At 33.5% G+C, this 26,802-nt stretch overlaps 1 protein-coding gene across 12 annotated transcripts in view; it reads left to right on the forward strand.

The window, feature by feature from the left end:
* Positions 1-26,802, forward strand: part of LOC118267831 (protein sprint) — a 215,199-nt gene that overhangs the window by 142,041 nt on the left and 46,356 nt on the right. Inside the window, exon 1 of one of the 12 annotated variants that reach the window (XM_035582069.2) lies at positions 14,942-15,100. The exons of the other annotated variants lie outside the window; for them this stretch is intronic. The gene's annotated coding sequence lies outside the window, so the exon portion shown is untranslated. Of the gene's footprint in view, positions 1-14,941; positions 15,101-26,802 lie in introns of those variants that run through there. 12 annotated transcript variants of the gene reach the window in all.

Here is a 26,802-nt window from a genome sequence, read left to right on the forward strand (position 1 = left end):
CTTGTAATATGAAACTGTGAATGTTGCCAATTTAATTATTAATATTAACGCAAACGATGAAGTACAGAATTAACTGAAACAAATCAAACATTTTCCTTAAAAGACGATAATTGTGGCTTTAGTGTTTTTGGGGACAGAGATTATCCCGAGAACAAATAAATGTAATCGGTTTTATTGAAACAATTAATCAGCTAATTTAATTGAAGCAATTAAACCAGCAGGAGTCACTATAAATACTGATTAACCTAAGCTCATTCGTGATCCTTTTGCATTACTTGAATGGGAAAGTGGGGAGTTGGTTGCTATGTTACCGCTATTTAGATCAAGAGCTCTCAAGGTTGAGACACACTTGAAGTCGACGGGTTAGAATGGATGATCTTAAATATAGACTAGATTTTTTGCTTATTACTTTAAGATACTTAGAGCTAGCTAATAACGAACATAGAAAAAAATATGTTGTCTTTTCCAACTCACTTGAGATGCAATATCTTTTTCTTCCATTCTCCGTAAAATCCTTGTTAAAATTCAGAGCCGACCTCAATCTTTTTTGGGTCAAAAGAAAGAAAGAAATATTGCCACAAATATTCATCCTCATGTACTAGAAGGTCAATAAACTTTTCTAGTTGGCAAAACGTCTGTTATGAAATAGCTTTAATAAAAAGCGGTCACTGAGAGCTTCTCATTATTATGTAAAATCTCATTGTGTCCAAAATCCCGGGAGATGTCTCACTGGCCGAGTTTGAAAGGAAGTTTTATTTTCCCATCCCGACCCGGCCGGCCGGACAGTTGACATATTGAGCGACAAACTCCAACCTTCATCCAATATTTACTCTGCAGGATAACATTCTTTTCCGTAAAAGTATGTTTGTATGTATTACAGTTTTGGTGAGTATTATTCATTGCTACATCTGCCAGTCGTAACATATATCAGTCACAGTACGGTACGCAAAATGCGAACGAAATTGTAAATTGAATTTATCGATATGAATAATTTCGCTTTTGTTGTTTCGTTTTATTTCAGTTCTATTCCTATCGATATGTTATGTTTCGCTCTTTGATATTTCGTTTTTGTTATTTTTAAACCAATCTGCTGGTTTGGGTAATAGATAAAAAACTGAGTACAAACTAAAGTTTGTCAAATTTACCAAATCGAATTCCTTCCAAACTATCCCAAACAACATCATTAAAATCAAACTACTGCCCAACAACCCCTGCAACTACTTTATATTTATCAAGAAAACTTAAATCAGATATTCTCACAGCATCAAAAGGGCCTGCATTAGTTTCGGGCTGTCGATCCTGTCAAATTTCTTTGTACCGACCCCTATTGCCCGAAGGTTTTCTAACCCCTTGTATCCATTTGACGAGAGGCTCCCGTACACATAGTGCCTTTACAATCTATTTGTAAGAAGATGAGTATATAATTCTCCCCTCTATAAGAAGCGACGCGGCGTTTTTCATTCCCTCCAGGGCAACCCTAGATGGATGTTCCGTTGAAATGAGATCTGTTTGTTTATGTCTCTTAATTAATCATTATAGGGATGTAGCCTTGTCTTATCCGCGGCAAATAATACTTTCTATCTACGCTTTCTTTGTTGAAGTAACTTGAACTTAGTCATTATTGTAATAACATAATTTGCTTTAACCAATAACAGGCTGGTACTGATGGGACTATCTATAAAGTAGTCATCTATATAGTCCCATCAGTATAAAGATTTTTTTATAAAGATAATAACACAACCCTATATCGTAACTGTTTATCCAACAGTTAACAACAGCTCCTCATAAAAATAATGAAAAACACCGTTACTAATTTAATAACCAAATTACTTAACCCAACTAACTAGAACAGCATCTACAATGCAAATACCAACATCTATAAGCAAATTAATGGCTCTATTAATGAATATTTCTTCATAATAATAGTTGCCGTCGCCTACAAGACGATTTGCATCCAGCCGTGCATCATTATCACCTACGCATGTCTTTGTGTATACTGAACTAACAGACGGACATTTGTGAGAGCTTCAAACGATTTGTTTACTATTCTCATCACCAGTAGCCTTTTGTATATTTTCCTGTGTACTTAAGGCAATTAACATAACAGGAAGCCAGGATGTGTGTTTTAAAATAAACTTTTGCTTGCATTTTCGCTTAGCCTTAACGTAATTAGATTTTGTTAATGAATGGGAATAACAGTACTTGTAGTAATAAGGTCTAATTTGAATCTTAAATTATTGATTTTATGTATGCTACTGTGTAGTTAAGTATTAGATTTAGTGCTAGGATCAACGCCCTTATAGACCGTTCCAAGATATCGTGCTCAATGTCTGTAATAAGATACTTTAAAGAAGTGTTGCAATATTGCTTGAGTTGATGCTTTATCTAGAATCTGGAGCAAAATTATATCGATATTCTAACTAAATGTCTTTTCTAACTACCTACTTACTGTGTTAGACATTATGTGCCTTGTGAAACACTAAGGCGTATAATTTGTTCAAGCGCTCTTATCGCTGTTTATAATCCTCACAGAGCGTAGAAGCTACCTGTAATGAAACAAACTTCTTACTACTATTGAAAACTGTATACGCAAGTTAAACAAAAGCTTAAAAAAACCTTTATTTTTTTACATTTTTCAACCCAAATATGTATGAAAACTGTGCCATTGAAACAATACACGTACAGTCATAACTCACACAAAACTCACATATTTCACGAACAGTACTATTGTTGTGCTCCAGCAAAATGCATACAATGTAGGTCAGAGTTATTTTCGCGAATGACTGAAGAGAAAAACGTATACGAAAAGTTAAGAGTAGGTCACAGAACACCATCAGAAAGTAGTGAACATCTTTTCTTCATCGCATCTTTTTACTCGTATTGCATTTACGCATCTGTTGTCTTAGGATGTTTGGAAAAAATTACACTATCCAGTTAACGTATAGGTAGCATCGTTCTATAAGTGTTTAATAACCGATAAATTAATTGGCAGTGTGGAGATTATGGCAAAGCTTCTATTGAGGGAGTCTGTAGTTGATCAGTTCTTTTTAAGTATCTACACATATTCGTACTGACGATAGTGTCTATGATGAGAATGGTCTCACCTGCACACGCACTCGCAGATTAGGTGTTCTTCCAGTGCTTGTGGCTCGTCGCGTTCTACACGCCGAAATGCCTCTAAGAGCCATCAGACCACTACAGATGGGGACCAGTAGAGCTGAAAAGCAGGAGTAGGAACTTGGTGATTTTTAGTCAGTAAGAAGTAGTTTTTAGTCAGTAGTCAGAAAAAAAAGAGTCTGACGCTCCCTCTCGCCTCGCCCAAGGCGGGAGAAGTCATTGGATGATTCACCATCCACAAAAAAAAAGTTAGTTGTTCTTGTAACCTACGCCTTATTTTACCGATCGCAAACGAGACAACTACGAGAAACAATGTTTATACTTACGGTCGTTCACCATTGTACTGTTAATGTGGGTCGATTGGTTGGAGTTGCGAAATTCAATCTTAATACAAGGGAATAAAGACGGTGATAAATGCCCATTTGTGACCATGGTGTGAATGACTGTGTCGCTGCTGCGTTTGTTAGTAATATCGCACGTTTGTGTTTGAGTTTGTATTGCGAACTGTTCTGTGAACGGAATGTTTTGTGTTTAGGGTTGCATATATTTGTATCACTTGGACTTAATTAACTCAAGAGAACTTATATTTTAGACAAAAAAAAAATAGTAATGTGAAAGGTTGTTTGTTTGGATGTTTGTCCGTCAATCACGCTGAAACTACTGAACGGATGTTGATGAAATTCGGTACACAGACAGGGTAGGAGCTGACTTAGGTGATAGGATACTTTTTATCCCACGAGAACTCGGGAAAAGCCGCTAGCATAAGCTAGATCATCATAAAAAATTGTTAAGCCTTAAAACAGAAGTAAGTAGTAAATGTACCTATTAATTTATTTTTTGTATTTTTCTATATCTGAACGTAAAACAATAACCCAAATACTCGCTTACTTAAACAATAATAAGAAATATGTTCAAAGCTTAAGAGAACATAGGAAAATACGAAAATATTGTCTCAATCTCTTAAGTCGCGCCTCACACAATCCACGCTGTTTATTTATTCGAGCACCCTTCTTAGCAATAAAACTGTCATACATTCAGACTTACGACTGTTTTTATAAAACTCTTCCGTATTATAGAAATTAAAATATACACTTTATTTTCATATAGATAAAGTAGATAATACATAAATCTTTTGCAGCGACGAAAATCAGTTATACAATTTTCAACCTTATTGTTACCTATCAAAGTTTATAACCAACAAATTATAATGTTTGTGTTATTTAATACCGATTTAAATGAAGAACGGACGTAAAATAAACACACTGTATACTCTCGAATACATAAATGTATCGTTAATGAAAATTGTGTAATTGATTTTCGACGTTATTACATACAGTAAATAAGGTTGAAAATCTTATCAAGATGCAGGGTTAGCTTGACGTGCTGGTGTCTGTTCATTGATTTGTTCGCTTTATTATACTGATAATGCTGTTGCACAATTAACGGTTTCGCGTTCGTGTATTAAATCTTCGGTTTATATGTATCGCTGGGTGTGGCAGAAAATACATGATAATAAATTTATTATCGTCTTAAATACGATTTTATCGATGGAGTAATTGTTCTGTTTTGATGTCGGGTCATTAAACTTTTTATATATGAATACAACATGGTACCGTATGTTACTTATACTGAGGATATTGTAAGAAAAAAAAAACGTAGAATTTTAACCTCATGAATTTTCTCTTATACTTACCGTTCCGCAGGAGTTATAAAATGTTAAGTACTATACAAGATACCAGACCCGAGACAACAATTTGTGGATCATACAAAGAGTTGTTTGGTGCGGGAATCGAGTCCCACGACATTTTACGCGACCACCGGTTCTACAGCTAATACACCAACCGTGCAGTCATTAAATTAATTTTAAGTAGGTACGTTGTGTTAGATAAGATCGAAAGATCTTATATCTTGTTTTATGAAAATAAAACATAGTAATATTTTTCAGAAAATAACCTATGTATAACAGAGTATCAGTAGCTTATTTATAACATAAAAAGTGCAACAATATTCACACTTAAATAAAACATGTATCATTGCAAAATGAACTCTATAAAAATAAGTATTTACTTAGCCTGACCTACTCAGAACTTTATTTACTTATGTTACATATTTCGTCGAAATTGCATTGACAGTTAGTTTAACTTTAAGCTTTAAAACCCGGTCAGACAGATAAAATACATGTTATCCTTGAATTATGTTGTCATGTGCATTATTTGTGCAATAACATTCTACTGTAGTACAACTATTTAATTTATGTATGTATGTTTTATTAGAACGACAAACGCGTTTACAAATACATGACAATTAAAAAAAATACCTATGTGTTTTATAATCATTATTTACTCAATAACTAAGTAGTTACGTTAGTGTATTGTGTTAGTGTTCAGTATGAAACAAAAGCAGGAACTAAAATATTATTATGTTTATTAAACAATGCCTATTAGAGAATCGCCAACAATGTATAATAACTATGTATAAATAACTATGAATATTAACAACCTACATTGTGTACCTGTGTGTAATAATAGGTCGTATGTATATGTTTGCATCATAGATACTACTCTACTAATTCAGGTATCGTAGTGACGTCGTATGTCGTAGTGGCCCGGAGGCTTAAGACACTCACTTCTCATGCATGGAGGTGCATTTTCGAAAACTACCAACAGCAAGTACCAGTGTGACTTTTTCCGAGTTATATGTACTTTCCAACAGTGGCCACCTATAGGCTGATGATGATGATGTTGATTTTAGATGTCTAATTACGGATTCTTGTTTTTACCCGCGGCTTTATCTTCGTTTCCGTGGGATAAAAGGTATACTATCAAGTCAACCCTGTTCGTATACCAAATTTAATCAAAATCTCTTCAGTAATTTCAGCGTGATTGAGGGACAAACATCCAGACAAATAAACTTTCATATTTATAATATTATATAGTGTGATACATAATCTCTTATATACTTGTATGTACGAGTACTAATATTACATGCGCAATTCTGCATGCAATAATTTTTGACACAGAGTTGTTCAGAATATTTGCATTTTATATCAAAGTTGTGCCTTTATATTGCATGTGGGATTCGAAGTTAGTTATCCAACGGTTATTGCATCGGATAACTACTTTCCAGACTGTGTTGGTTTTAGGTTTTGTAGAGCTTTATAGGGTTAGTAATTGTTATTTGTATTGTCGTGGGATTTAACTGATGCTTAGAATTTAGATAATATTATGAAGTTTTGTTTAATACACCCAATTTTCTAAGCATTCTGGCAATTAAAGCAATTTCTATTCAGTACCCTTAGTACCCTTTGCTTTACGTTAAACAAAAACGAAATGAAATCGCGTTCGGCGCTCTGATTGGCCGGCGCGAATAAACCAACCAATCACAGCGCCGAACGCGAACTCATTTTGATCTCGTTAAACGTAAAACAAACTCGTACTAAGGCTTTTGTATTCCTTTAGTATCTATATCAATAAATACAGACACATCTACTTGCAAATACGTATACTAAACCGAAAGCAATTTACAGCAAATCACACAAACTTTATCTAAATCAAACATAACATACATATTATATCAACTCCGTAAACCCCATGAGTTATATTAATTTGCAGATAACAGCAACGGCCCAAGCCGAGTTACCTATGCAGGGAAGCGTAAATCGTCAATATAATCTCTCCTATTCCGTACCCACACATATATATACACCTACCTACTACCCATATACCCACACCCATATAATACCTGCAACCAGCTATGCAGACGTCCTTTGTGGCCACAGCTGTCGCCCCTAGCTTGAAATTCTGCTGACAGGCTAGCCACCCTTATATTATTTAGGTAGGTACTATCTACCTCGCTTTGACGATACAATTTTCAACCTATTCCTGGTATTTGTCTGCCTTTGTATCTACCAGTTTATGTTCAAAATGATCCCTATGATCTTACTAATGTTGTAAATGTAAAAGTGTTTATTTGTCTTACTGCCGCACTCAGAGTAATTTAATGACTATATTAACCGGTCCTTTGCAATTGTTTTCGGAACAAAATCGTTACTAAGGAATAGTTTAAGTAATCATTAAATGTCTCTGAGTGAGGTAGTTCATTTCACGTCGCAACATCATAATTAGGCGGCTCCCCAGCCGCTCCAGTAATACAGGCTTGACGTTAGGTACTCAAGGATTTTTAATATTAATTACATTTCTCGAAATAAACGCCTTTATACATATATTGATTTAAATAATATCTGATTGTAAACAGTTTACATTCAGTTACTAAATCGACAAGAATAATAAATACACTAACTTATGTAACGCTGGTTAAATGTCAATGTTGTTGTAATTTGGTAACAGAAAGTATTTTTAATTGTAATGCAATACTTTCCTCGAATACAGTTCAAGTTGATCCAGACGATTATTGTAAAATATAGGTTAGTTTAATTTTTAAAAGGTCAATTTTATAATTAACCCTAAATCGGAATTTATTTTCGTAAGACCAAGAGTTGTAGACAGAAATAAAAGAAGAATAGATATACTCGTATCTATTAACATACTTTCTTTTCCCATTTCTTAAAGTCCTCTTTATAATCTGAAAAGACCAAAATCGCATGAAGAATATTTTATTCCCAAAATATCTATTTTGAAACATAGTTCCACCATAATTTTATTATATTGCCTAGCTTAACATAAGAAGTTTATTTGTTAATAGCAACTATAAAAATCATGGGCTTAAGAATTTTACTACTCCTAATTAACACAATGAGTGAGTAATAAATAGATACTATAGTTCATATAAAATTGAGTTATCAAGTACCTACATATTAATCTGACTATCAATCCTCTAAGTTTAAACCTATAAACTTCAACTATCTACATATACGCATACAAAAGAATGGTAAATGAAATCCCAAGACGCCATTTCTTCGAACTAGATAGAGAATTTAAAGTACCATAAAAATTCTATTACCCCGCTTAAAATCACCGCTTGACTGGAAATAGTTTTTTAATAAAATACATAAAAGCTTGAACGTAATGTTTTCACGTTAGACGGGAAATGTGGAAACCATTATTATAATGAAACATTAGTCAAGTAACGTTTGTTAGTTTTAGTATTTATTTTTTTTATTTGAAACTTTACGTCTAATTTTTGTTGAGAAGGAAGTGTGGGTTTTATATCACTATAATCATTTATAAAATAAAAGGGTATCGGTCTTCCAAATATCGACATCAGTATCCCCACAATGGAACTCCTGTCACGGTACATTCCTATGTGATATTTTATGAAATGATTTAACAAATCATCATCATCAGCCGGGAGACGTCCACTGCTGGACAAAGGCCTCCCCCTTAGTCCTCCACGTAGAACGACAAGCCGCTACCTGCAATACCTGCATCCACTGGCACTAACAAATAGCGAACTGTTACAAAATACTAATCATATTAATATTACCTAATCACACCTATATAATAATATTGTAATCAATAGACAGTTATTGATTAAATCAACGCGACGTTGGATTTTGTAATCAATATATTGGAAATAATAAATTATTGAACAACAAATTGGTAGATCATTAGTAGAATTAATTGACGTTACTATCAGTAATTGGAAGTAGCAAAATGTCTTGTCGGAATTTTAATAGAAATGACATTGGTCTAATGGCCCTATATGTTACTGGCAAGCACGATGCCGGGTAAAGAATTTGGTAGTTGCTTTTTAAACGACTTAAAAAAGGAGATTCAGTTTGACGTGTTTGTGCTCTCGCGTTTGGCTGAACTGATTTTTAATGCGGTTTTCAGCATAGTATTTTAGGAAAACATTTTAGGAATACTACCTAACTTAAAAAGAAATGGAGGCGGTAAAGAAAATTGAAGACGGTTCTTATTTTTAAGTTTTTTTTTGTCAGTAACAGTAGTGAACTTGTAAATAATTATTATCATCATCAGGCTATAGCACGAAAATTAACTGTAAATTAAATCTATATATTAATACGTGATGCAAAAACTTTGGACCGCTTTTTACGAAAATTGCGCGGACGTAGGAGCATAAAATTTGGTACACTTATAGTTTATGTGTAGGAGAAGTGAAAAATGCTAATATTTTTCAAAAATAATGCTAATAAAGTATATTTAATCAATAAATAAAACATTACACACACTACCATGCATAGCATCGTATTTGACAAAACGTCATCGTGGTTGACAGACATTGCGATGATATTTTCACGTCTCATATGAATAGAGTTTTATAAAAGAGTTTGTTTGAGTTTGAGTTAAATAAAAATTATCCTTGAACGTATGTTAAGTGGTATTGTAAATTAAATCGTATATGGTCGAATTTTGACCACTAGGCGACCACTAGTATGTATAGATCTCCTTACAAAAGAATGAGTTCAGTAGCAACCATTATTGAGTGTCGACACCTGTATCTACCTCTTTGGTATGGTAAATTAACAATTCCAACATACTCTTTACATTACGAAACACAAAGCATGAAGGGTCCATAACCAAGATCACTGTTTTAAATCAATTGGACACGCAACTCTTATTGTAGGTAAAGGTCAGTTTAATAGACACCACATTAATTATCTAACACGTAATAAATAACTTATTCATTCAAAGCAACATAAAAAAAAAATACATGCAAACAACTCCAACACTATCTCACGAAGCAATCGGTAAACCAATTTGTTCGAACACGACAATCGATATCAAATATCAAGCTTCTTAAATTCAGTATCGAGTACCGATTTTTAATCGAGATTTAGAATCGAGTTGGTTATCGGTATCATGTGTCTGTGGCCTCGGTTGCGGTTGCCAAACGTGATGTTTGCGGTCGCATCGCTCTACTAACTTCAAGGTGATTGGCTATGAAACCAGTGCATTCGTTGCATCGATAATTACGTTCATTCATAATGATAACAGCATGTAATCGTTTGTTATGCTTACAATTACTACTGATTTAGAGTAGATAATACATTATATTGTTTATTTTCCTATTTTGCGTGGCTTGAGTAAGATTGAAAATAGAACGTCTTTTGTTTTAGAGCTATGAACCTTGACTTTTATACAATGGTAGTGTTTAACAAAACATCTTTAGGTAGGTGTTTTTTGGATAATTATAATTAACCCACAGTTTACGTATAATCTATATATTAATACGTGATGCAAAAACTTTGGACCGCTTTTTACGAAAATTGCGCGGACGTAGGAGCATAAAATTTGGTACACTTATAGTTTATGTGTAGGAGAAGTGCGGGACGCTAATATTTTTCAAAAATAATGCTTATAAAGTACATTAAATCAATAAATAAAATATTACACACACATGCATAGTTTCTGATCGTATTTGAAAAAACGTCAAAATCGATAGACATTGCGATGATATTGACGTCTCATATGAATAGAGTTTTATAAAAGAGTTTGTTTGAGTTTGAGTTAAATAAAAATTATCCTTGAACGTATGTTAAGTGGTATTGTAAATTAAATCGTATATGGTTGAATTTCAACCACTAGGCGACCACTAGTGTAAATAGTTATAAGTAGATAAACAGCTGTTTACTAAAAATCACGGTTTACTCACGTATATTAATGGAGAAAACCTCTACTAGTTTCGACTCACAAAGGGACTCTTCATCATGAGGAGCGTGCGCAGACGCGGCGTCGTCGCGTGATTTTTAGTTAGTTTAGTATGTTTCACGATAGTTATGTACTATAAAAACAGTAGTTACTTCTCTAATTAAGATGATACATAAGTAAAGAATTTGCAACAATTTCCTAAGATTTTATTTGAACGAACGATATCTTTGTTAGTACTACTACATACACATATTTACTAAGTACCAACTCGTATTTAAATTTACTCAGATAAGATTCTGATATAAATCTTTTTTTAACCAAAATGAATCATATTCTGTTTGAAATTCATCCTCAATTATCATGCTTAGCTCATGTACAATTGCATGAATACTTGTGTGAACACGTAAGTTTTTCTTTTAAAATTAAAATAGACTGTGTACAACAGAGTAGTAGGAACGGGGTGGTTTTTAGTCAGTAAGAATCTGACACTCCCTCTCGCCTCGCCCAAGGTGAGAGAAGAGATATCACTGAATAATTTTCCCCACATAAAAAAAGTTCATCATTCGAGTTTCGTAAAAAAACCTCCGTAGATAAAACAAAAATTCAACGAAATTACAAACGATGATCACAGAAGACATAAACCTAGATTTTCATACTAACAAAAATGTTAACACTTAGATGACCTAAAAATGTTGTAGCACAGTCAGTAAACCTGCTGTTAATCTAGATTCAGACTAGCACGACCTGCTTACTGTTTTAACACATTTGTATGTATATTGTCGCGTGTAAGTATGGTAGCGAGTTAAAAAAAAATAAAAGATATACTGCTACTCAGAGTCATATCCGGAGCTGCGGATTACCTAGCGGGTTTACCCGGGGCGCGGGTATGAAAAGCAGGAGTAGAAACAGGGTGGTTTTTAGTCAGTAAGAGTCTGACACTTACTTTCGCCTCACCTAAGGCGAAAGAAGTCATTGGTCATGATTTTATCCGCTCAAAAAAAAAACCTCAGGAATTTAATGGTTACTTAACTCAGTCCTTAGCGATTGATTTCGATACAAAATCTTTTCTAAGGAATAGTTTAAGTAATCATTAAATTAGTCTGAGTTTGTTAGTCAGAGGTTGTTTGTATTTTCTCTTTACCTTGGCATACAGTCTGTCGTAAAACGTTTAGCTGACGTGAGTCAACCTCCAGTTTGTCAACTCTTAAGTCAATGTTCATTTAGGTCACCGTTGAGTACATTTATAATACTGACGCACAGACAGACAGACAGATATGACGAATCTATAAGGGTTCGGTTTTTTTGCCATTTGGCTACGGAACCCTAAAAATTGAGGTATGTTTTCTTCTATACCTTCGTGGTTTCTTTTATGGAATAATAACTCGTCTGTAAACGAATAGACCGGGTGATGGTTTTAATTTCGGTTTAACTATGTTTAGTACCTACTTACTAGTTTTAATGCATTGTTGTTAAAGGAAATTTCGTAAAAGTACTTCATTTGTACGTCTACGAAATTACAACATACGTATAAGTAATTTATATCTAATAAAATTTATTGATGTTTCCAATTTTAGTTATTATAAAAAGCAAAGATTACTCAATCGTGACGAAAACATAACCACTAAGTTAGCTATGTTTCAATGTAAATGAAACCTAACACTACATTCATAAAGTTCTTTTTTCAAATGTTTCGCTACAGTTAAAGGTTGAATGACCTCTGTAACATATTTCCTTTAGAAACATTCTTATTGTTACAAATATTGAATTATAAATAAAAAAAATGTTTACTGCTTTTGCTCTTTTTAATATTTTCTTAATTGGATTTCCGTTGAATGCTTTTGATCATTCAAAACGGGACATTTCACCAATCAAAGAACTGCCTAATTAATACTATGAATAGGTTATGTCTTTTTAAAACATTCTATAGTTTTATTCAGTTAAAAAAGATGTGTGACAGAAATAGTTTTTATAAACATTAATATTACTACGAACTTAACTTCCAATATAGACAACTCAGTTGTGATAACGTATCTCAATCGATCTTCTCTTAATTCGTTTGAATAATTTAATAGGGATCGATTTCATGATGAAAACCTACATACGTAGACATATCTTGTAATTGAACTATCTGATTTTGCGGTAAACCCTTACTTACGTATGTATATTGATAGGTGGGATTATTATATGTATTATGTATAGATGTATATGTGTAGATCTATCTTATACTATTTGCGTGTATGTAGGCATTTACTGTGGTGTATTTTATACATTTTATCTAAGGTCTATCAGTTATTGTAGCTTAACTATTGTCTTCAAACTTCTTCTTCGTGTTGTTCTTAACTTTTAACAATACATACCTATTATTAGAACTTCAAAATTATTATTACAATGAAAGAAGGAGGATAGGGAGGCCTTTGCTCTGCATTGGGACGATCACGGCTGAAAATAAATTACAATACAGAATAATTAGAAATAATGCTATATCTAAGAAATTAAACAAAAATAAAAGTATAAACATAGTACTTATAGTGGAATAGTACTAAAATTATATCTTCTTCCCATTCAAATATGCGCCATAAACTACTCCACAACGCTGATGCCGGTAATAATCCAGTGGAAATGGAATCCCTTTGAATCTATTCGCAGCAGTTATTTATCTACCAAAGGAAATATCTGTTGGGTAATTCCTTCGTTGAAACTATCGGGAATCTAATTTATTTTGTCTAGAATTTCTAATCTGCCATCTTTTTTATTTAGGTTGCTTTTTCTAAGTCTAGTTAGTCTTTCTAAAAGGTCAAGATCGTTTTTCTCATCGCTTGTTTTTTTTATTAGCATTGAAATCAAGTATAACATCGACTTTTAGATAATTATTATCATTAATCCTATTGTAATATAGAGCAATCCATCATTCGGATTTTCGTATCGGACTTCTTTAAAAACTTTGCATTGAAAATTACTATGAATTCTATGACTTTCAAAGAGTATGGCTGTCTCCATTTACATAGGTGCTTCATCAAAACTTTAACCGTTACAAAATTCTGCTATTATTATGTTACTGGCCACTGGTAACCGCAAGTAACGTGATCTAACATACGTTTCCTAATATTTGAAAGCCATAGCGGTGGCGACACGGTCGGTTGCTCCGTACAATACGCAAAGGGTGCCACCTGGCTTCAACGGTGCGTGCCCACGACTTGTGGTGCATTACCATAGGCACGGGAAGTTGGTGATCGATCGCCGTTTTAATCGGAAACGTGTCGTAACAGCCTGTCTTTCTTTCCATAATGTTCCTGTAATTGTTTCCTTTTATAAATAAGTAGCTTTTGCCAGCGGATTCGCTCGTGGTTCTGTGGGTAAAAAAGTGTCCTATGTGTTTTTCTAGACTATAATCTACTCCTGTTCCAAATTTCATCCCGATCCCTTAAGGCATTTTCACTTGATTGAGTAACAAACATACTCATTTATATTAGTCATGTTCTGTTGATAGATTACACTGTCGCTTTCTTCTAGTCTAGATGGTTCGGGTTGTCATCTGTTATTATTAATTTATTTATAAATATCTCCAAGTTCTTTATTATCATCTGCATCATCTTCAATAAACATAGGCATATTTGTTTTGAATAGCACATAAGTTATGACTGACATAGTTGTATACCGTTTTACATTACGAGTACCTAGTTAAATTTTACTTAGTAAATTTGTATTTGCATTGTCGTCTTTCAACACAATAATTTATTCATTCAATAAACTATCATCATTAGTTCCTTGAACTATGTCATTGTTATCATCTATTAAGCCTACTTGATATGTTTTGATGACACATAACATTACTATTGTGAGGAGTTTAATGAAATTATTAATTGTTATCCATGTGCGCTGTAAACTAGTAGCTACACGTGTGGAGTGACACACATCAAGTCGTGTAATTCTTCCAACTGTGTTCCAGTTGACCCAGATATGATATTATTAATAGCAAAGGTATATCTATCGATCATTGCCACCCGGGCATTGGCATTAAGCCGTAACATTTTCAAATTCATCAGCAACCACATCAGTAGACATTGCGTGAGTGCGTCTCAGTAGTCGCACGCTCTTATTTCTATTCAAAACTTATTTCTCTTTCGTGGAAAAACAACTTTGTGTCGAAGTAATAAAGTCTATTGTGATGGTAGTGTTATGTTGGTTTGTAGTGCCGCCTAATTACTCGACGGTGACGAATGGAAGCGACGTAGCGTGCGAAATTCCTATGAAATCTTCAATGTTCACTGTTTCTGTCCATAGTCTAGTATAACGCTTTCAACTTGTTGTACCTGTCTTGCCGTGATAATCACTTGTGCTAATTTCGTTGTTTATTTTCTTCAGTGTATTGTTTCGTAATTGGATTTTGAATCGTGACTCTTCGTTTGTATCAGGTTTGTTGACAACGTTTTTCTTTTGTGTAACAACTATAAGATTTGTATCGTTTTCAATTTTGATCTTATCTACTGTATTGGTTTATGAAATTGGTTTGTTATCATTGAAAATGTTTTTAATTACTATTGTTTCTGTAATAGAACTAATATCATGAGTACCAATAATACTAATATTATCCTACATGCTTCCTTTACACGTGGTATCTGTGGTATTGTCCATGTGAGTAAAGGATCTTGTAACAAACACAATTCCTTATATTACATGGTTATTCTTTGTAACAACACGTGTTTTACATGTATGATAAACATATCATTAATGGACTTGACATCGTCTGTATTAATTTTAACACTTAAAAAAATAGGAAATGAAATTGTGAACGTCAATGGTCTTGTCGATTAGATAATTGTCCGATTACGATTTGGTCAATAAAGCGGAGCTTAAGGAAAAAGTAAATTGTATAATGAATGCATAATTTATTCAATTAAACGGGCTAAAGATATCTTCTTTTTTTTGTTTGCTATTGCAATCTAGAAAGTCATTGAACGACATTTTTCATTTAGTAATTACGTCAATGGATGATTAAATATATTTAAAACCAGTAAGTATAATATAAACATTCTTTTCTCTCTTCTTTTCCTAATCAAACATGAGAAACGTTACGCCTTTTATCCTTGAAGGGGTAGACAAAGATGCACATAACGGCACCAATCCAATCAAACATTTAACTTACTAAACTTCTAAAACATTCCAATTAAGTTACAATACCGGAAAAAACGACTCAAGAAGGTATTTAAAACCGATAATTTACTCCAACGGCGCCAACATTAGCTCATAAACTCATATTTCATCACATACTTTATCGTACAATTTATCAGACACGTATTTACTAAACCATTGCACCTTCTGCGAGCCATTAGAGGCGGTCCTTTATCGGGTTATAGCGAGTGTCATTACGGGCACTCGTTAGTCATATGCCAGTGACATGGAACGCCTGACGGCTGGCTCTGAGCCTCTAATACATTGCCTTCTGCAGCCGTCATGATCATGTCCTTTGACGGGCTGTCGGGACAATGTGTATGGGGTTGGGTTGTACGGTTATTGAAGGGTTAATAATACTTTTTGGAATGTATGGCATAATTTATTGAAACTCATCTCTCTGCGTATTGGAGTTAGAGTTTTGTTTTAAGTGACAATCTTGATTATATCGTTAAATTATTTTGTTTGGTAATAGACAGAATTTTATTGATATTGTTCTCATATGTCTAAATATAATTTTCAAACAAAAATTCGTGAGAACCTATTTATAATAAAATTTATTACATAAAACACGAATCCTAAGTTTACCTTTTAATCCTACTAATTGGATAATACTCACATCACTTAACACGGAAGTAGTGTCAATGTGACTGTATAGAAAATAAATTACGTAAATGCTGTGTATGTGCTAATCACATAAATATTACATTAGTCGGAAGACATACAATTTCCTTCATTGCCAAATAATTACATCGACGTCAATAAAGAAAGATAAATATAATTTGAAATTAATATTCAATTTTGCTAATCTTATTATTAAGATAAATGATAAGATAATTTCAATATCATTTAATGCAGCTCAAGGCTAGTATTGTATTTTGGGAGTTTTCCAGTCAGCTGTTGATATGATATGGGAAGATAGCAATTTTTTTAAGAAAGCCTTACAATTTACGAAATGTTTTGATTCTGTTATAAAAGCTCGCTTATACAGTAAACCACATTGTGTCTAAATGTTTGATGTACAGGTTGTTCTATTGTGTCATAAGTCGAAGTCCAATAAAATTGCGACGACATCCCTGAACATTATTGAGACATCACATACATCAACAGCCTATAAGTGGCCACTGCTGTCTAAAGGCCTCTCTTCAACAGAGAGCTCTTTAAGCATTAATCACTAAGCTTGCTTAGTGCGGGTTGTCTAATAATAATATAATTTTTTCTAGTAATGATACTTATTGAAAAGTAATAATAAATTCTTCTGTTTCTTTTTCTGTTCCATTTTCATTTTAAAAGTATTATTTATCCATTACAGATTATTGTGCAAAATACAAGTTTTGTTGTAACATTATCTAACCAATTTTCTTATTTTTTTCAGGTAAACATCGTACTTTTATGAACCATCAACGTTGCTACGTTTGTGTAAGTTCTATAATAAATGCAAAACGATCGGAACTAACGCTGAATGGTTTGAATACTGATTGCAGATGCATACATTATGTAGATCGAAACTAATTTCATTGGCGCCTGAATCTATTATCTTTTACTTCGATAGTTAAGAACATCGGAAAGAACAGTTTTTAAAAATATTTTTCGCAACGACACATTAAGTTCTTTTCTTTTCATTTTATATAACTTTGCCCCAAACTAGGTTTTTTTCCTGTGTCGTGGGTGCGTTTACTAACATACAAGTTCACATACTCTTCACACCCAGGCCCGAAACAATAATTTGTGGAACACACAAAAAATCCGTGCTGGAATCGAACCCGCTATACGTTATGCGGTAGACGGTTGCCCAGCCAATGCGCCAACCTTGCAAGTTATTCATTTTCATATTAAATCTTCGATAAGTAAACTAGAATAAAATAAATACCAATCTGAAACTTATTATCCTTCTGCTGAGTAAAATAATGTTTATGGGTGTGAAAAATCACTTCATCACTCTGTTCGATAAAGACAAAAGTCTTCGACCTTTTGATTAATGTTGATAACTATTGATATTATAACATAACAGGAAGACGTATAAAACATTTAAACAAATTAATGTATGAGTGAAAAATGTTTCTTCTTTTATCTCACAAATGTTCGAGTCTTTTCATAGAAAATTTTACCAAAGTTTTCCACATAAACTTTCTACTTACTTATGTTTGCTTGGCTAATCATATCAGCATTACAGAATCACTGGTGTGTTCTGAGAGATATTAAAACAAAGTTTGTTAAGTACCTCGTGGCTTTTAGACACAGGGATAATAAACGACGTGTATTATTCACAAATTTTACTAATCTTTAATAAGTCTACGACTTAAGTAAGGCGGTTTTATTCGATTGCTTAAATTCTTGAATTTAGTAAAATTGCCGTTGTGTTCTAATGTCTTGCCATTACACAACTGACACAGAAATATTTAAATACGACCATCGCTAATGTAAAACAAACGCAAAGTTAAATTAACATAATAAATTATTCGATTTCGAGTATTACGGGTATTGCGCAAGACGTTTTCCTACAATATATCATACTTTGCAATATCCTAGAAAGGCATCCGCCTCCAGACTCGTTTAACATAAATATTTGCAATTAAAATTAAGCTTCACCACCCTATCTGTGCTATTATTCAAATTGCACGCCACAGGAGACCTCAGAAAGTTTCAAATTAATTAAGAGGGCCATAAGACGGCCCGTTAAGGAAATAACAATGAAGGTAGCCCCTTGACTTAGGCATTATTTATAGCAGGCCTGAGGACTATTACGCTTGGCCCCTGTCATCATCTTGCGGCTTTTAAGTCTGCCCCATTCCTACCCCTTCTAGCCCCGCATACTTCCACAAACTGCAATATCCCGGTGCATATTCATTTGTCAGGTTATAAATGGTTGTCTCTGTGATGGTGATAATTTCCTGAGGGGAGATTGTGGAAAGTTGAGGACGATGTTTCATGTAATTATTATTATCATCGTTCCCTTTTATGGTTACGTTGAATCTGTTAAAAGTTTTACTTACAATTGTTGTAGTTTTTTTGTTTACCTCATAAAGCAACTTTTCTATTACAGCTCCTAGACACAGTATTTAAAAATCTTTTAAAACGAAACTAAGTAGACGACAAACAACTTCCCGGTAGATATTTATTTATAATGTATACTTCCTTTGCAATGTTAGGAACTTACGTACAGAAAACTCCAATCAATAACTTTCAAGTGTGAGATATTTTCAATAGCGTAGCTCGTAACAAATCAGTGCTCACAATAGAAATTCTCAGTGAATCTATTGTGCACAATGCACATTTTCACACCGCGCTACCGGCTCACGGGGACTTATTCCGATTCACAAGGTTACACTCTAAGGTCGTAAAGAAAATCGTGATTTCGTAGTTGCCTTTGTCAGTTTCGTAAGTTATGTCACTTTTTATTGCCTGCTTCAATGGAATGTTGCAGTCAATTGATTTGAACCGGTGAAATATTGTTTGTTTTGTTCAAATTGATTATACATGCGCGCTGCCTGAGAATTTAGCGCTGCTCTCCGTCCATAAATTAGCGTACAACTTTTGTTTTCAACTGTCAAAAACGTTGGCTTGTTTCTCGTAGTTTCCGCGCTTGTTTCTAGCAGTAGAGTATAAATATTTTAAGCGTCATCTCATTACACCCATTACGTATTCACTTCGCAGCTCGTAGAGAGAAGAAATATGCATAATTCCGCATAGGGATGCTGACGTATCGCTTGCACTTTTTCTTTGTCGACGCGAAGCCTCCGGCGAACGAGTGCACGCTACAAAATGCATTCTTCCTACGATTTCTGCCGTCTGGCAACTTTCATACATATAATTTCAGAGAAAATTGCCTTTGAAGCCTTTACTTAAAGCGCTCATTGTCTGCAACTTTCAACTTCCCCCAACTTCCTTTTATTGAAGTTAAAGTGTGGCATTATCGTATTTCGAAAACAATAACCGCATTTCTGTTTTGTTTTGCTGTTTTTTAGAATACTGATGTGACTTAAATATTGTCTTTTCAACAGAAAAGAGAAATACCGGGCTTTTGAAATTAGGTTTCGTATGTTCGTAATTGTATTTATTGGAGTTTGGAGTCGAATAAACGAAATTAGGCAGGATGTACGAGATGCCGTAATATATCTTTATGTTTTTCGTCTATTTACAAATAAACCTCATCATGGTATAAAAGAGAATAGATGTTTATTTATTTGGTTTAGTTGGAGTTTTATAAACAAACATTTTTGTTTAATAATATTTTCTCTCTCGTTTTCGGTAGTATAAAAGTATATAAGAGTAGAATCATCCGAATATTCTATTTGGAACCGCGTATTGACCAGTTGTCTGATGTGAAAAGCAACCATTCTTTTGAAATAGTAGTTTAAATTATTGAAACTAAAATTGTGATAAATATTCGAGCCTAAATAAAAAATCTGGTAAGTCATTTCATTTACAATTAATAATAGGATTTATAATTATGTATGTGTATATCGCGTAACATACTCGTACTCGTTTATAACACTGCTATAGGATTTAATAAATACCACGAATATTATTTATTAAAGAAGAATAGTAATTACATAGTACATTTGGTCCCCAAATGAAAAACTGATGACTGTTAATGAAACGAAAGAGGTATGTAAGATTCGTAGCAATTGGCGTTCCATTGTCTCTGCCTGCCCCATGGGAGACAGGCGCAAGGTTATGTAATATTTATGATAAACTACTTACTTTGCAAATGCGTTTAGATTTCTTTTTTCGTCTTATTTTTACTTGTATGTGCAACAAATATAAAAAGCTCTGATAAGCGCCTAATGACAAAATTCTTCAAATATTAGTTCGGTATCGATGCATGTATGAACCGACACAACTTAAATAGAGATTATATCTATTTGTATTAGAAAAAGTAAATAGTGTCGTAACTTTTTCAAAGCTATCACTTAGCAAACTTGTAAGTCGACGACCCTTGTGATACCGACAAGTTAAATGATACATAGGTCACACGTAGGGTTGCTATTTCTGGTAGAAAAAAACAATACTTTTTATACTACAGTTGGGTCGGTTGTTGTTTTTTTAAGGTAGGTAATATATAAGTTAAATGGCGTTGATTTTAATGTATTAATAATGTTAATATTCGGTTGTAAGTTTATATCTCTTAAATATGGTAGTTAACTATATACGTAAGTGGTAATTCTGTAAATTGAAAATATTAAATAGTGGGGGTGTTACTAGAAAGACACTGAAGCCAAAAATGTGATTACAAAAAAATGTCTGTCTATTTCGTATGAAACTCATATCATATCATATCAAGTTGTAAAGAACTACGATTATAAATGTTGTATTTAAAAAACTCAAAAAATAAAACAAACGAAAAAAGACAGCCCTATCTGTCCTGCCCACTTATCTATCCTTCGAAAGTGATTGCGCAAACTTGTCTAGCAAAACGTTTGAAGTCGGATCAACGTCGTCTTTTACTTCACACTCTACTGCACATTACAATAAGTACAAAAATTGCGTGTTTGTGTAATCCAAATAAAAAATTGACATATTTTTTTCAAATATGACAAATAAGTAAAGAAAGTTGATAGGAACATGAAAATACCAAGGAAAAAGAAAATAGGAACATTAAAGAAGTAAAAATGTTTTAAATATACTGCAATATATTTTTTCAGCAAAAAAAGCAGCAATATTGTTGCAAGGAAGCATTCAATCTGCATTTTGTAAACAGTACATCAATCTATGCCAAACAATCGTTCCAAATCCCAATTTACGTTAAGTAATTGATTTTAAACCCAATTACTAAAAAAATAGGGTTAATATTGTACTAAATAAATGCAGATTGAAGTAGTCTGGTCTTTATCAGCCAGTCATGTGAGCTGTAAAACGCATAAAAACTAGGTCGAAATAATGCAACTGAAATCTTATAATCTAGGTCACTCTGTTTTTCATCGTTTATCTCATCTTTAAACATTTTCTGTAAGCTGATTAAATTTTGTTATTTTTCAGCTCACTGCTAGTCGATTAATAGGTATTGGTTAATGCACCTTTTTTTACTTGACCCCAAAAAGCTTTCCTAAAAAATACGCTTCTTATCGATGAGTAGAACTTTCTTTACATTTTAGCTATTTTACGAGTTTATTAACGTTTTTCTTTTCTATCTACTAATTTATAGAACACGAATTGTCAATCTCAAAAATAAACGAGTGTGGCTAGTATTGGTTTTTGCGCCTTTATTTTTTGGTTACCTCAAAACTCTCCTGAAAAAATGGGTATTACATTATTAGTAAACTTTTATTTTCGTTTAAGTCTTAACTCTATTTTAAAAACGTTTAATTCTAAATTCTTAATTCTAAACGTAAAGAAAATTTTAATAGTTATGGAAAAGTTAATAAATATTTTCGACCGTTATAATCTATTACATAAACACAATTTAAACTTCTACCCACTACATGAGACTGTCTACAATTCATGAATAACGTCTCTCTTCTACTATTTCTAAGAATAAAAATATTTACATCTTGACATCGTCTAATAAAAACATGTTAAAAATATACTACAAGGTCGTCGCGGGGTCCCTGTGTCATTCTATACGGCGGCGGTTACAACACTTGAACATGTGACTGAAGTATTGGTTTGTTTTAATTACTACTGTGACTGATTGTTGACAGAGGCTCTTCTCAGTTGCCAGGGTCCCTCAAGTAGCTATTAATATTACTTGTAGAGAAGAACATCGTGAAAATAGGATACATTAGGCGAAAAGCTACACCAGTTTTTTAGCGGTTGCGAGACAACCGAGCCATTTGCCAACAATTAAAAAATTTACGTGCTGCTTTGAGCTTGTATTCGTCAAGGTATACCTTAACTATGTTCAGTGTCCTTAACTACTGGAAACTAGCCTAACTTTTTAAATACTAGTGTTCCATAACACGAGCAATGTGTGACACACCACGTTCAATATTGACGAGTGGCAATTAGTTGCCTTTTAAAAACTACGGCAGATGTGCTGTCGTTAAAATTGGAGTGTTGATTCCGCCATCCGTTCATCATTAATTTATAAAGATTTTGTAGATATAATTCAGATTCTAGACAGAAACAACAAAGGTCAAAAGATAGATCTGAACCCAGTTTTGTCTAAAATAAAAGCCCCACTTTCTACACTTTCAACACCTCTGTGACTTGTATGTCACAGAGGTGTTGAAACTTTATAATTAGTAGAACATAAACCATTAGTAAAGCAACAAAACTAAGGTTTAAGAATGTGAAAACCCATATTTTAACTATAAATCACATTTACAAAGGCATAACATATTTTCAAAACAAAAAATATCAAAAGAAACCATAAAAGAAAATTCAATTTTCCGCAACGACACCGTAGTAACGCGGGTTCATTCACTCGCGAAGTCGCGTGCGTTCCAAGGCATAATCCGTGGATCTAAGAGATTGCAGAATGGCTTCCCTCGCTGAATTACTGCAAATAGTTTTACCTATAAGTACGTATAAGTGGCAATGTAGTATACTAGTAGGTATGTAGTAATAATATTATGTCATAAAGGTTGTAGAAATAAAATAGTATAATAATACAGAGTGATGTTTTAAATAAGATGTGTTTAAGAAATGTGAAAATGGTTGTTTGATAAATATTTACTGAATAAGATTACCTCATTTGTTGACTAGGAGCTGAGAGTGTCTCAAGATTTCAAGTAATTTTTCTTACTAATCAAAAAGAAGAATGGCAATAGGTATGTAGTAGATGCCAATTGAGAAGTTTTTACCCGACTGCGCCAGAAGGAGGGTTATGTTTTTCGAGAGTATGTATGTATGTATGTATGTATGTATGTATGTATAATTGTTTGGCACGCTCTGCAGCCTAAACGACTTGATGGATTTTGGCTTGAGAGGTGTTGTTGAATTCGTATTTACTGTGAGAGTGACACTGGATATATCAAAATAATAAAAAAAACAAAATGGCGGATTTTTGGCGCCAAATTCGAATATTGCTCACTCTCTAGCCTGAACGACTCGATGGATTTCAGCTTAATAGGGGTTGTTAGATTCGTATTTACTGTGAGAGTGACACTGGATATATCAAAATATTTAAAAAATTAAATGGCGGATTTTTGGCGCCAAATTCGAATATTGTTCACACTCTAGCCTGAACGACTTGATGGATTTCAGCTTGATAGGGCTCGTTTGATTCGTATTCACTGTGAGAATGACACTAGATACCTATATCAAAATATAAAACTAAAAGAAAGTAAAATAAAATAATGTAATTTAAAAAACTAAAAAACCCGACTGCCTTTCTTCATAGTATGAAAATGAAAAAATCCTAAAACAAGAAAGTTATCGTAAAATTAAAGCAGTCGGGACCCATTCTAGAAAGCAAGCCGTATGTAACTAAGTCTTCATATTTAGAATGGGTCCCGACTGCTTTAATTTTACGATAACTTTCTTGTTTTAGGATTTTTTCATTTTCATACTATGAAGAAAGGCAGTCGGGTTTTTTAGTTTTTTAAATTACATTATTTTATTTAGACAATTATTTATAAGCATTATTTTGACATTCATACTATATTATTTCGTTTCTTGTAAAATGATTTATTATTATTTCACTACAAAAACTTCAAATCAAACTATTACTTACAAAAATAGAACAAAAGTATCTAAGTTTTGTAACTAGAGCGGCGACACCAAAGTATTACAGAACGCTATGTAATCTAACTTCAAATGACTTAATGACAGTGTAATTTGCGGCCGTGCCTACTATCAAAGTCATTGTTCTTAGAATCTATTAGAGCTACAGCCGTATCACACGCAATGTTTACCAGGTTACCCGATAAACTAGACATCTGTGGTGAGACGAAACGGTAACTAGTGCCTTTGTTTCATTTGGTTTATAGGGAGTAAAACAGATGAAGGGATAGTGATTAAATAAGGTAGATAAAAATTATGATACAGACAAAACATAGTTCTTCCTCATAGTACTCAAATTGCTATAAACACTTTGAGTGGGAAAATGGACAGTAACAAATGCGTTAATTATGGCAATTACTGTCTTTCAACCGACATATTTTATACCAACAGAAATTCCATCTAAATTAAAGGACTGAAATAAGAAAATATAACATATATCCAGAAAGCAAGCCCAATCATACAAATCAACACATAATCAAAGGTAATAAACAACGTAATTATATCTGTCAGTGCGTCTTTAAACGAAGTTCCCCAAACAGCCAACAAGTGAGTCACTGGGCGCCATACGCATACCTTCCCGATCCAGACTAAGCCATTATATTTTATCTTAATCTAGTTTGCCGAAAGTGATCCCACTGGCTTTGGGCCAACATCACGACAGACAAATATTTTGGGGGCAATTCATTCGAGCCCAGTGCGCCGGCCGCGTGCCACCACGGGTATAAATTCCACCACTATTTATATAGAAACTAAATATAAACATTTGACTTTATTGGGATGACCAAATTGTACATGCGATTACGCGGAAATGGACACTTTTGATAAGCCCGGCTTTTGTGGGATGATGTTTGAATTTGTAAATATGAAATTGTGGTTTGTTTTACCGCATAGTGGTTTGTTTACATAGGTTAATAAATGAGGATGTTTATGTGTTGTGAACTGCAACTGTTACGTACTCAATGAAATAGTTAAGGATAACGTTTATCTAATAAATCAAAACTTACAGATTGGGTAATAAAATCTGTAATACACCAGCAATCGTACTGTGTGGTACATTGTTTCCTTATTGTTACTAGTAAAACATATATGTCTACAGCTTTGTTACCGAGTTCAAAGCCCTCCTAGTGCTCTAGAGAAAAGTCATGCAAACTTTACTACCATCAAATGAAGCTAGCAAAATTTATGACCAGCGCAGACGGAGAAAAGTAAATAACGCATATCTGCTGGACTATCAAATTTATTTATAGGAACATAAGCAAATATCACAGGTCAGCATCCCGCAGTAACAAAACTGGGTGCTCACAGAGACAATTCAAAAACTTTCGCTGCATACGAAAGGGTGAATACACAGTGTGTATTCCCGTATGCATTACGTATTCGGCCTCACGTCCTGTGAAAAGCGGCGCTGCGAAAAGAGTAATGTATGGCGCTGTGCATTTTTCCTCGTGCATTTTTCACAGAGTGTAGAGAAGCTTGTCAGAGCGAACATTGGCCACGTTGCGGCAAAGTCGCGCAAAAATAAACTGTCGTATAAAACTGACGAATTGGTGAGCGCATTCTGTTTGAAGTGGCTTTTTGGTCGTGTGCAGTTATTGATGCTTCGAATTTGTAACCTATTGAAAGGTATCTATTGTAAGGTATATTTTGGTGGATGTAAAACGCGTCATTCATAAGTGTAAATCAGGGGAATATATTTCAAAATACCTTAAGCAGAGCCTTTGTCGTTACAATTTCTGTTAAAAATACAGACTTACCACAGAACAGATGTAACTTAACCGAATGAAACATTAAAGAGATGAATACTTTAGTGCGGGTACTAAGACTGCAAGTATCCAGTGGGAATGAAGAAATGATGTCCATTCCTCCGACTACAGTAGTACTTGAAACTTGGTTCCTATTTAATTTTATTACCCACAGCCATGTGCATCTAGGCGGACATGTTACTCCTCTGTCTTATTTATTAATTTCAAAGAAATTCTTTCCCTCTAAAATAAAGATATAAAGGAGATTTTTTTTAATAATTTATCAACTCGATTTAGTTAACTATTAACATTAACTTTTTCGTTAATCCAAAGATCACAAAAGAAATACCACGAACTTATTGAGTACATAACCACCTATAAAATAAATAATGACCTGGGTTTATTCCGCGAGCATATTAAAAATTAAGTCATAGGACTTATGGATTAAACTATAAGGGGACATAGGACATTAAGTCCAGTAAGTTATACTAAAAATTGACATTAGGAGCACGGAGTAAAGAATCGTGACTGGTTTT

Source organism: Spodoptera frugiperda, chromosome 6 (genome assembly GCF_023101765.2).
Source record: "Spodoptera frugiperda isolate SF20-4 chromosome 6, AGI-APGP_CSIRO_Sfru_2.0, whole genome shotgun sequence".
NCBI lineage: Eukaryota > Metazoa > Arthropoda > Insecta > Lepidoptera > Noctuidae > Spodoptera > Spodoptera frugiperda.